The sequence below is a fragment of the Falco naumanni genome, chromosome 1 (assembly GCF_017639655.2).
Source record: "Falco naumanni isolate bFalNau1 chromosome 1, bFalNau1.pat, whole genome shotgun sequence".
Lineage (NCBI taxonomy): Eukaryota > Metazoa > Chordata > Aves > Falconiformes > Falconidae > Falco > Falco naumanni.
In genome coordinates, this window is record NC_054054.1 from 13,227,860 (window position 1) to 13,240,806 (window position 12,947).

The window sequence follows — 12,947 nt, forward strand, 5'->3', positions numbered from 1 at the left end:
TCATAATGAAATTCTGCATTCACTCAATCCCTCGGAAATCAATCTTAAATGCAGAAGGATTTCAGATTAAAGTGTCAGCTTATACTTGTTTTGAGCATTTCAACTATATTTCACAAGATAGGCATTTTTAAAATTTAGTTCAATTTATTTAATTTTTATTTCATATACCACGTAACAGAAAAAAGGTACAAAAAATATGGTTAAACACAATAATTGAAGTGTCCGTAACTGTACTAGAAAATTTATTATCTACAGGAGGTGGGGGTTAAACAATGAAGAAAAGCATTCTTAAGCATTTTGTTTGTTTTCAGCAAAGCTGTCATAAGCACCTCAGGTCAGTCTGCTTGTCATGCTGCATTCAGTTTCTTGTGGGATTTTGTGGTACTGCATTTTTGGAGAATTTCATTTTTTTTCAGGGCCTGCAGGGGAACCTAATTTTCAAGTCGAATCTCACCGCAGGACATCCATTTCAAAAGTTCCAAAAATAAGTACATCTATAACTAATGTGTTCAAAAGCGGAGGATGACTTCAGTCTTCTCTGCTAATTAAATGTTTTGCTTTTTATAGAATGTCTGTTTCCACATATGAGGATTAAAAAAAAAAAAGTTCATGGGGAAATGTTTTGTAACATGAAAGTATTACTGCAATTATTTCTATAGGCATATTTAGAGATGTATTTAACAACTGCCATTTGAAAGGCAACTGTTCAGTTAACACAGTGTAGTACCATTACAGTCAAAAAAGTCAAGAGCTAGCATGCTTTGAGTTACTTAAAAGTGTATCAATTACTATACTATTGGCCTTACAAAACATGAATTGTTTCGTGGCTGTTTAGTCATTACCATTCTGCACAACAAGCATGAACTAATTTCATTACTACTGTAACCTGTAAATAATTTGCTTGCTTTTAGTCCCCCAAATTATCTATTATCTACTCTTTTGGAATTTTAAGGTGACTTTATCTTCAAGGAGAAAGACACACAAGGAAAGAGATGCTAGGAACTCCCTAGAGAATTCTTCCTGAAGTGCTTTTCAGACTGGGCTAAAGGTTAGAAAAGACCAACTGCAGAAAGTGACAGTAAAAAGTCGAGCGTAAACTCACAAAAAGACAGAGATGTCCATGAGTGGGTTTTCAACAGAATACTCTAAGCCTCCACACACCTGCTACCTAGTTTTGGAGGTATCTAAAGTCTCCAGGTAATTAAGCTTTCAACTCTAAGAGGCTCCTAGGTATCTGCAGGTTGGCTTCTGGGCACATCCCAGTTGCCTCAGCCTTGAGAATGCTGAGCAGCTCTGAGCCCGTATCTGGCCCTGTCAGGGTTTGCAAACCACACACCTATCTTGACAGTCGCAGGCTGGCAGGCAGTGGCAGGGTACAGCTGCTAGTGCATGCTCTGCAAAAACATCACTGCTGATTTCCTTCCTAACAGACCCAGCAGGATGGCTGAAGGAGAAATGGGGCCAGCGCCCCTTTTAATTCAACAGAGCACTGTACCAGAAAGAGGTCAGATACAGGGCAGATCCACAGGTTTAGCATTCTGCCCGCCTCTAACATAGCAGCTACAAATCACAAAAAGTTGCCAATTATTACACCAGAGAGCACGTACAAGCAGACACTGAAATCTTCCTCTTGAAGCTGTCCCACCTTGTTTTTTAAAAAAGGAAGATTTACCGGCAGCAGGTGTAGAGGGAACAAAAAGTAATTTGAAAACTAATTTCTACATTTTACAAATATTATTTTACATTAAATTGTTGCTGAATATGGGTCACTGTCCACAGTCATTCCACAACTCAGGTCCACCACACTAGAAAAAGGGCATTAATAACTAAACAGTCATCCTCAGCTTGCTTTGTCTTAGACCCAAATTCTTTATTTGTAGAGAAAGGGGGAAGAGTTTCAATCCAGTGTAAAAGCATCCATTTCAATTTTATCCCTGGCCAACACCACTGCTGCAAATATATATCCAATAGCCATTACACTTTAAACTTCATTTTGCAATCATTCCCACTAGTAAGTCTTCCCTTTGAGAATATACAGAAAAAAATTAAAAAAAACTTTCCATGCAAATGTACACAAAAAAAAACCATAAAAATGAGCACCAATAAGATATTATTCCAGGCCAAGAACATTAACAAAATTCTAATTCCACATTGGCTAAACTCTCTCCAGTCCTAACCCATTATTTGCCCCAAAAGCAAGGCAATTCAGACCACTGTTTAGTGCGAGGCGCACTAAACACGCTAAAGTATTTAATAATAATGCAAGAGTGGAAATTCCCTAAAATATCTTGAGTCCACATAGATGGCAACAATTTTAAACAATCTAATTTCAAATAAATACGAGGGATTATTTAGAGATCCTGAAGAATGTCTAGAACAAGGCAACGGGTATCTTACTATCAACATATGGTACAGAACATGACAGAAGTCCGTTGCAAACCAAATAACAAGCTCTAAGAAGCCTCAAAAATCTGTCGAAAGTTACACAGCAGATCCCTGTGCCACAGATCACAGAGTTAAGTCTTGAGCTTATCGGGTCCAACCCCCTACTAAATCAGGGTCAGCTACAGCAGGTTGCCCAGGACTGCATCCAGCTGGGTTTCCACCGTTTCAAATGATGGACACTTCACAACCTCCCTAGGTCACCTGTGCCAGCGTTTGACCACCCTCACAGTAAAAAAGTCTCTGTGTGAGGGTTGTGTTCTGAGTGAATTTCACGTGTGTTTCACTTCAGTCCATAGTCTCTTGCTTTGTCACTGAGCATAGCTGAGAAGAGTCTGGCTCACTCACCACCTTCAATCTCTCCCTCCAGGTATTTAGACACACAGATAAGATCCCCCTTGAGCCTTCTCTTTTCCAGGCTGAGCAGTCCAAGCTGTCTCAGCCTCTCCTCATATGAAGGATGCTCCAGTTCCTTAATAATCTCCAGTCCCTTAATCATAAATGTGACTTGTGGCATCCCAGCCAATTCCAGTAATTCCAGGATACAAGCTATTTCTCATACCTGCCTAGAAGAAATCCCAGAACTGTAAGGGGCATTGGTCAGCAGCAGAGAAAACTAAGATTTCAGCCCCTGAAGCACGAAACCAGGAATGGTAAAAATGGCTCTAAAGCAAACTAACTTATTGACATACACAGTTTCCTTTCTAAAGTAGAAATATTTTAAAATTTTAATCCTACCAGACATTGCAGTTTGGTGAAAAAAAGCTCTTCTTCCAGGAGCAGCAGTGTAGTTTTAAAAGATTTATGAAAAAGTAGTTTATGCTGAAAATATTCTGCAGACAGTGTATGCTGTCTATGCCTCCTTGAGCTGCACACAGCATGGTTAAGGAATTAAAAAAAATATATAAAAAAACCAATTACATCCTGAACAGTTAAAATGTCAGCTTCCTGGGAGGTAGGGAAAGGTTGGAAGAAGGCAGCAGTGCCAGGACCGCCATCCAAATCTCTGCTGTAGGTGAGAAATTCTTACAGAGCTTTCTGTAAGAACAAAGGAATAACTCATCTTTACTTGGCTTCTTGCTCTCTGTGTATAAATGTCTGCACCAGAAATTACTCTCACTCAATAAGGATCTAAATAGTCCTCTTCATTCAGACCAGTTTCCTGGATCTACAGAAGAATCAGTTACGTATTCATTATTTATCAGGTAAGCACAAAGCCATCAGGCCATGTAAGATCTGTACCTGTGGACATGTTGGTAATGCAATGGGAGAGTGGGCTCAGTGCCAGTCTCCTTTAGGAAGATGCTGCCCATAAAAACTCCTTCCCTAGCAGAGAACTGCCGGGTAAGCCATTGTTCTCCCTTTCCCAGCTCAGCCACTGAACTCATACATACCTCTGCCGCTTGCTCTATACCATGTGTACACACACACACACACACACACGCTCTCCCCCTCCAATGAAGTCTCACAGTATGAGATCTGAGAGACCTGTGAGACCTGCATGGGAGGCATGCCAGGGAACCCGAAGACACTCATGTGAAAGAATGAGGTTCAAAAACCAAACTGGAAAGAGCACATACATAGGCAAGACACTTCGGAGAAAGCATGCACAGTACACAGTAGAAGGTGTGTTTTGGGGGAAAAGCAGGAAGAGAAAAATAATGAGGAAAAAAAAGCAGCAGAATGTGCCAAAAATAACTTCTTTCTAACTTAATGATCTTTAATCCTACATTCCTATGAACTAGCTTAAAAATACCCTGGAAACAAGTTCTCAGCTTCATCAGAATAATTTAAAAGTTTATGTCACGTTCATCAGCACACCTAATTCTTTAGAAGCCAAGCATTATGCTTGTAAAAATACCGAGTTGTTTGGGTTTTTTTAATATCTATGTGAGAAAAATATAGTAAGATATACCAATTGTGACAGAATTGCATTAAATCTCTACCTACATCTATAAATTCTTGAGTAACTCTGGAACCCTTTTCCTATGTAAATTTCCATAAGACAAGTTACCATAAAGGCCTCTGACTGCTTTGAGTATTTTACGTCAGAAACTAGAACTAGTTCAGGCAGAGTAGCACGAGTATCTTTACTGGTAAGGAATAAGGTAGATGAACCCACGCTAAAACAGCTGTTGAAATTAATTTGCTTCCATTACCCAGCCTCACGGGGGCACTGAACTAGCACCGAACCTCACAGAAAACATTACAGTTTTCAGCATAGACACAACCATATCCCTTGGAAATTTTGCATAGAAGGAATTTTGCAAACATGAGACAACATTTATAGAGTTTGAGATAAATGTGAAGCAGACACAAAAGTATCATTTTCAATATCAAGAAGAAACCGATTTTACTAAAAAGCCTACCAATTTTATTGAAGATTTGCAGAAGAAAGGTTCTTCCCAGTCTGTGCCTCCTTCTTCCTTAGTCCTGTAAATGCAGCAGTTTTCTAACTCTGACAAGACTTCAGAATTTGTACATTTGTGACAGAATTAATCCTATTATCTGCTGCATCACTTGAGAACTAAGATGATAAAACCATGTTATTCAGAACTGTTAAATTCCAAAACCCCCTTTCAACTGTTAAATAGCTTTTCAAATTCAGGTATCTACGAACTCCTCTCTAAACAGATTAGCCATAGCTATTCAAAATTTATCTCCAGATAAGCGTTTATATCAAAACATGTGAGAGTCACTGTGAGAATCTTTATTCTATTAGATTTAAAAGATTCCCTTAGTCACAGCCCTGAATTATACACGCTTGTATTTACAAGGCTGTCATCCACTATCTCCTGGTAGTTCAAACACAATTATTTTTTCTCTTAAAAGCAAAAGCTTCCAGAAACAGAATATACATAAATTTCATAGAACAGAATGGAAGAAAACTGACTGAAACCCAGTTTGCACCTGGGTTTTCTAATATTGATACCCCAACACATCCTCATGCTACAAACTACTCACATCAGTATGTCAGTGGATTCCTCTATCATACTGGAATATGCTCAATCAGTAATGATTTACTCCCTCATGCTGGTTCATCATGTGCTGTGACTCACTTCTGAGCAAATAAACATCCCTGCATTTAATGAGCCCACCATGGCAACTCACTGCTACATAGTGCAGCGTAATGCAAAATTTTAATCTCTGTAACCTACACAGAAATGGAATTTACAAAAGTCAAAGCTGTTTAATGAATATCATTATGTAGCAATGGATGCCGACAAGTTGAAAATATTTCTGTGACTACTTTCATCAAGAATTACTTCTTACTGACACAGAAACTAAGTAGACAACTCACACAATTAAAAATGAGTAACGCTATACTAGATATAATGTGTTGTCAGCAATTAAAAAAATTTTCATATATATGAACTACATACATAGGAAAGATATCTATGTAACTATGTATGGATACATAGATATTCTACAAAGAACTATATTTTCTCTTTAAAGTATATTATAGTAGAGAGAAAAATTTTCAGATTCTCTCAAGATGCAAGAAGAAAGCAGAACACTAACTGAACATCTTCCCAAGTTGCATTACTGGGTTTTTTTGAGTCCTTGCATATTCAACGATACAATTACTACAGATTAATATTTAAGGTTCGTGACAGCATGCTGTTTCTCTAGCTGCAATGCAAATGAAGACAATCCCTGCCCTAAAGGGATTGAAGGATAGATTTCTAAAATTACAGTAGTGCCTACAGATACAGATTTGAAAATCTGGCCTACTTCTCCAGGACTCAAAACCAGCATATCTGGGAAAAACTGAATAAGGATATGAGTTTTTCAAAGGACTCTGGTTTTGAGCTTTTTGGAGTCTTGGCAAATCCATCCTCAAATCACTTTTCAGCAGTGTTCACGTGACACCTGCATATAATAAAGCAAGCTTACTATGAACAACACAGAATACAGAAGCATGGTGACAAGAACTTAGTCTCCTCAGGGCTCACTAAATTCAACATCACTTAACTCTAGGTGATCCCACTTATCAGTGTGCTCAATGTGCATTATCCTGTTCCATCATCAAACACTGTCAAAAAGAGAGATGACAGCATGACATGAAAGGTGATGGGCACTCATTTTATTAGAACATTTTTGGAAGACAGTTTCACTTTTTGACTTAACCACACTGAAACCAATTGAAGTTAGCTCAAGTTTATCTGCATAAGGTGGGGGAAAAAGGAAACTCCTCTAGGAGTTAGTTCAAAACCATAAGCCCTAAGTCAGAATGACTCAAAACATGACAACACGGTCTATTAGACTGGGCTTGAAATTGCTACCTTTTTGGGAAGATCCTTTCTGTCAAAAAAAACCCCTTCACCCTAGCAACATTAAGTTGCTAAGAATAAAATGCATTTACAGCATCTTATGCTGCCGTGTGAAAGTCTCAAAACAGGCAGAACCCAAATAAAGTCGTGGTTTAAGCCCGGCTGGCAGCCAAGTACCACGCAGCCGCTTGCTCACTCCCCCACACCCAGAGGGATGGGGAGGAGAATCAGAAAGGTATGTAAAACTCAGGGGTTGAGAGAAGAACAATTTAATAGGTAAAGCAAAAGCCAGCACACATGCAAAGCAAAGCAAGGAATTCATTCACCGCTTCCCATGGGCAGGCAGGTGCTCAGCCATCCCCAGGACAGCAGGGCTCTGTCACACATAACAGTTACTTGGGAAGACACACGCCATAATGCCAAATGTCCCCACCTTCCTTCTTCCCTCAGTTTATATACTCAGCATGACGTCATATGGTATGGAATACCTCTTTGACTAGCTTGGCTCACCTGTCCTGGCTGTGTCCCCTCCCAATTTCCTGCGCCCCCCCAGCCCTCTGGCTGGCAGGGCCCAAGGAACTAAAAAGTCCTTGATTTAGTATAAACATCACCCAGCAACATCTAAAACCATCAGTGTCCTATCAACATTGATCTCACATCAGAGCCAAAATACAGCACTGTACTAGCTACTAAGAAGAAAATTAACTCTATCCCAGCTGAAACCAGGACAAGTAGATATCAGAAGAAAAAAGAGCATTCTTTCTAATCACAATACCTTTTTGACTTCCTTAATTTATTCTGTCCTATTTAACTTGTCTTACATCTATTTTCTGTTGTTATTGGACAGAAACAGCATCTAATATACATCAGTAAAACCAGGAAAAAACCTGACTAGCTAGCTCAGTGGAAGATGGAATTTGTGTGGGACCAGATCAAATTCATGTAAAAATCAGCAAAGTATTTCCACAAGAAAGGGTGAAATGTAAAACTAAAATAAAATCAAGAGAGCACAGACCCACCCTTCATTTGTATATTTTTGCTAATGTTCCTAAACATGGCGAATGCTTAAATTTTTTTGAGGGATAAATGCCCTTCAGCATGAAGCAACACACCATTTGATTCATAGAGAAACGATCACTCTTCTTAAATTTAACAGAAGTGTGATGATGACTTTTTTTTTGTTTGTTTTTTTAATTTGGCTAACACAACAAAGTATCAGTTATCCATCACCTTGTAACATGATGTATCAGAAGGATAACCAAGTTACATGGGAGGATTCTGCTCCTCACTTTTCTAGGAACAGCTGCTGCTGAAAAAGCTCCAGATTATGTTTTAGAATTGGAAAAATCATTCAGTCATGGTCTTTGAGCAGCATCAATATACCATTTAGGTTCAGTATGCAGAGTTAAATCTGCTTCAAGAGCTTTTCCAAGGGTTGCCATCACAGTATTACTCTGGGAAAAAGACGACAGCGAAGAATAAAAACTTCTGCATTTACAGCTCCTGCATCAACTCACTACTTGGTAAAATGAAAAAATAAATACCCTAAAAACTTCAATTTTTAACTCTTTCAACTACTTGGTGAAGTTTTCTATGAATCATACACTATTTAATGAGATTTTGTAAAAGGATATAACCATGATATTTACATTATTCTATACCCTGAAAAGCACCTAGAGGTTATGCACCAATAGGACAGTCCAGCAAACTTCACTGCCCTAACATAATTTCTCAAGAAACTGAAAGCTTTTGGAAATGCTTGACAGGTGCTTTCATTAAAATTAGTACTCGAATATGCCTACACGTGCAGAGATATTCCTTTCTATACAGTTATCCAGATGATTAAACTACACCCACAACTGCAGTATCCTTTGTTCTCTCTTCACAACTCTAAGCAATTAGACAAATTCAAAAAAACATCAAAATGTGTCAAAATGAATTCTACTGGTCATTGAGGGAGTAAAAAAACTTTCCTTTTAGACTATTTCTCCATACTAACTTCATGTTTATTACGGAGTTCATGTTCAAGCACCTTGACTACCAACTGTGCCTTCTGCCCTGCTCCCTCATTTTTCTGACTATTGAGTTTTCCTATGTTGCTTTGTCAGTTCATCATCAACTAAATGCAAATACCTTTAGAGGTGCAAGGTCTTAAAAACTTCACAATAATGCTCACCAATATGCATAATAAAATTTATTTCCTATAATTATTATGTAATACTTCAGCTAAGTTGACATATCACAAACTACACTGAAATCAATGTCAAGTCAGGCACCTACACCGTATTTAGTTACATCTGGGACTCATGGGCTGGGATATTTAAAGCAGCAACCAAGAACAGTAACTCCAAAATAATCATCTATGAAAGAGTTAACCCCGTGTGCTTTGAAGTCACAGGAAAGTTTCTTATCAGCTTCACTGTTTGTTAGACTCGTTTGTTCTTTAGGCCCAGGGTCTGGTTTTAGTTCTTTTCCTCTGTTCCTCTTCTCTACTCTTCACTCTGCACAGACTGACATGTGCTACCTCCTCATGCTTCATAAAACACCATGAAGAACAGAATGACTCGAAACACCAAACAACAAGATAAAGTTTGAAAAGCAAAACTTCCCAACACTTACAGTGTTCAAACCCCAGCCATATTCTCAAAGAGTCCTCAGGAATATAAAAATCAAACATCTTAGTCTAATGGGAGCTCTGACTCCAAAATAAGGAATGTTAAAAGATCAGGTATGCTCCCAAAAATGCTGAGTATATTGCAGTGGAAAGCTAGAATACAGACATTTCATCATTTGCTGTAACTTCAGGAGGCGGGGAAGGGGAAGAAAACAAAAAAAACCCCACCAAACCCAAAACACTTCACTGAACTTAAAAATAAAATAAAAAGAAGGCAGTATTTCTGACATTTTATGAAGAGAATGCTTTCAAGAGTATTCTGGATATAGAATGCAGCAAGTTAGCTATCACAAAAGAATACCAGCACCTAGCAAGACTTTTTAATAATATTATTCCAAAATGTATTTATCACATCTTCAAACATAGAAGAAAAAATTAGATATACTGTCCTAAAAACACCTCATATATTAGGCAGCACCCAAAAATTATTAAAAAGTTATATTATGGTTTAGCTACCGGACAGTTAATTTCTGACTGTTATTTATTGACCAACTAGTGACAGAAGAGTTACAAAGTACAATTACGTGATAACTGACGGGTTTTTAGTAGTTAAAAACATATATATCAACTGATAAAAGCAAATGTCTATTTACATACATATATGTTACTTATCTAATATAATATTGTTGTTATATTGCATATGAATAATATCACAGATATAAGCCATTCTTTCAAGGCTAGAGAGCAGTTTTATAGGTTATTAACTGTTATATTTGCCTTCCAAATTCTAAATGCCAAAGACCAGCCTAAACAAGCTGAAACATCTCTACAGAGCCCTAAGATTTGGTTACCTAAGTTAAGCACACATCACAGCAGTACACTTGCTTGCAGCAAATCTCTCACTCATCCCTACTTACCATGCTTTGGTTCACCTCACAGAAAGGTCTTCAAAGTCACTGATTAGCTAAAGCTAATGCCAAGTCTTTAATTTGACATAAATCAAGCCTTCAAAAGGTGAGATCAGCCAACCAGCGTCCTTGGCCTGCCAGCAGCCAAGGGGCAGCTATCTGGCTCAGCTGGCCTGGCAAGGCAGTGCATGTTTCCCAGATGCACAGACCAGCCTGTCAGAGAGAGTCCCTTCCAGCCCTCTGAATAACTAGGTGAACAGCACAAAAGGCATCTTGACTGGCTGCCTTTGTGACAGGTATTTTAACTGGTTGGTTGGGCCAAGCAGCACACACAGCCTTCCCAGATAAATCGTTCTCGTCTCACTCACCAGCAAGAGGTGTGTGCTGCATGTGTGTACACTTGTACATGTATGAGTAGCACAGTGGTGGTGAGTGGGGTTGCTGGAGCTAGGAAGTATTGGCATGTGTATGTTGATATTCCAGTAAGAAGGAGAACTGTCATAATAAAATGGAAGTCTTCCATGGATGACTTAGTCACTGAAGTTATATTTCCCTCATGCAAATGTTTTATGCTTAAATATTTAGTAGTGTTTTAGGATCCAGACACTAAGAATCAGCTTTACATAGCTGTCTGTGCTGACAAATATCCCTAACTTACAACTGGGCAGGAATACCACTCAAAAACAAGAGGTTTACACTGTTAGTCTTGTTACCTGAGCACCAGAAGTCAATGTATAAGATCATTCACAGAGCTGCAATGACTCAATCAATAATGCCGCAGAACAAGCCACAGAACATAAATTCCAACTAGAAACAACCAAAAGCAAAATGTAAATACTGACACCGTGAGTGAACAGAGCTCCATCCAGCATGAGCCTAAAGAAGTCTGGGAATGGCTTTACATTGTTTTTAGGCTTCTACCTGCTGGGGCACATTTATCACTGAAAGCAACTTCTCCTGAAGTATGGCTCATCTAATTTGCAGTCACTGCCTGTAGCACCTTTCTCCCCCTCCTACACCACACCAGGGTCATTCTGGGAGTTTGTTACTGCTGGAGCATAGCATTTACTAGCTATGCCCAAATACTACAGTTACATCACCTATAAAATGCGTATAGAAAGGCACAGAAAAGTTAAAATGGTTCTTCACAATTATTATAGTATGATAATTCCCCAAGACAGAACAAGGCCTTTCTTCCATGCCAACACTTAACAATTTCAGTAGAAACAGTCCCTACAGAAAAAAAAAAAAAAATTCCACTACTCAACCAAGCTTTTGTAATGCTATAATTGTCTAGTTTTTATAAGGCATACAGTAAAGCTACCCAGATGTAATTAAGGGAATCTAAAAATTATTGTATCAGACAGAACTGCATCTGCCCCAAAGGACACAGTTTTAGGGTATCAGCTTTTAAATCAGCACAGTTACAGCAGTGCACAAGCCAAGTGTAACCCAGTTCAAAGGACAAGGCCAGGAAAGAGGCTGCCATGATGGAATGAGCAGGACAAGAACCTGCATGCATGTCACTGACAGCATCTTGCTTGCTTGGGGCGGGGGGTGGGGGGTGGGGGAGGCATTCTGAGGGACATTTGTTCATGGATAATTTAAATACTCCAACTGGTGCAGTCTGATTGTTTTTTATATAATGCCCTGCTTACAAATGTCTCTCCCTCATCATCTCTCTCACATACGGACATGCTTTTGCAATGGATGTTTTAAAGTGTTTCTATCAGAGTAAATATAACAGATACTGCATGGCACTGAGTAAAGTTTGTCAGTGTAGATACAATGAGATACATATTAGCAGGCTACACAAATGCACAAATCATAACAAATTCAACAAGTTTTAGTTATTTCAGAATGTACGCAGCATAAAGCATCAGAAATTTCCAAAGACACATTATTTGCAACTGTGTTATTTTATTGTATACAGAAGCTGGGAATAATTAGAACCATTTAGGTTGGAAAAGACCCTAAAGATCATAGAGTCCAACCATTAATCAACTAAACGTAGCTATTACTCTGATTTCTGATATGGAATTACTGTATTTAGTGCTTCTACAGCAAATAATTATTTCATTTACTATTTCAAAAGCATCACAGATTTTGTGCTGAATGAGCAATGACAAAGTTGACAATTTCCCCTTCTTTCCCCTTCTAAATGCTACAGTTTGGGTTGCAAATATTGTGCACCTTTATCTTGTATTACAAGTACACGATAAATTAGCTTGCTTGACTTACTGAGCAATCTTAATTATGCTGTACAGGTCTGAACAAAGGGAGGCTTGAGCTGATATAACACCTGAAAAAGTTCTCATATTGTATGCTATGGTAGTATATAGTTTTCATGTACTAGTATACTAAGTATAAAAAGAGAAAATCAGGTATACATTTATATTGACTCCTTCCTACAAAATAATAATCAATACATTTCAATAGAAGTTTGTTCTAAACAGATAGTACTTTTATCTAAATAAAATACATTTTTAAAAACTACATCTTAAGTTTCTTGTCCCAAATAACTAATACTTCATAAACAACATTCACAAAGCTAGCGGGCAGATATTTAGCTTGGTAGAGCAGCATAGCATTAGAGAACTCAATAGATCTTTAGATAGTTCAACCACTTAAGAATCTCAAGTCAGCATTTCAAAGACATGCGTGGCTACCTCTCCTATCTAAAGGAACCAGGGTTGTTCTGATCCTTTT

The 12,947-nt window shown here is 38.2% G+C and overlaps 1 protein-coding gene across 3 annotated transcripts in view; it reads right to left on the minus strand.

Moving 5' to 3' along the window:
• The window catches only part of INPP4B (inositol polyphosphate-4-phosphatase type II B), a 220,868-nt gene that overhangs the window by 193,664 nt on the left and 14,257 nt on the right, over positions 1–12,947 (minus strand). The gene's annotated exons all lie outside the window — the stretch shown is intronic.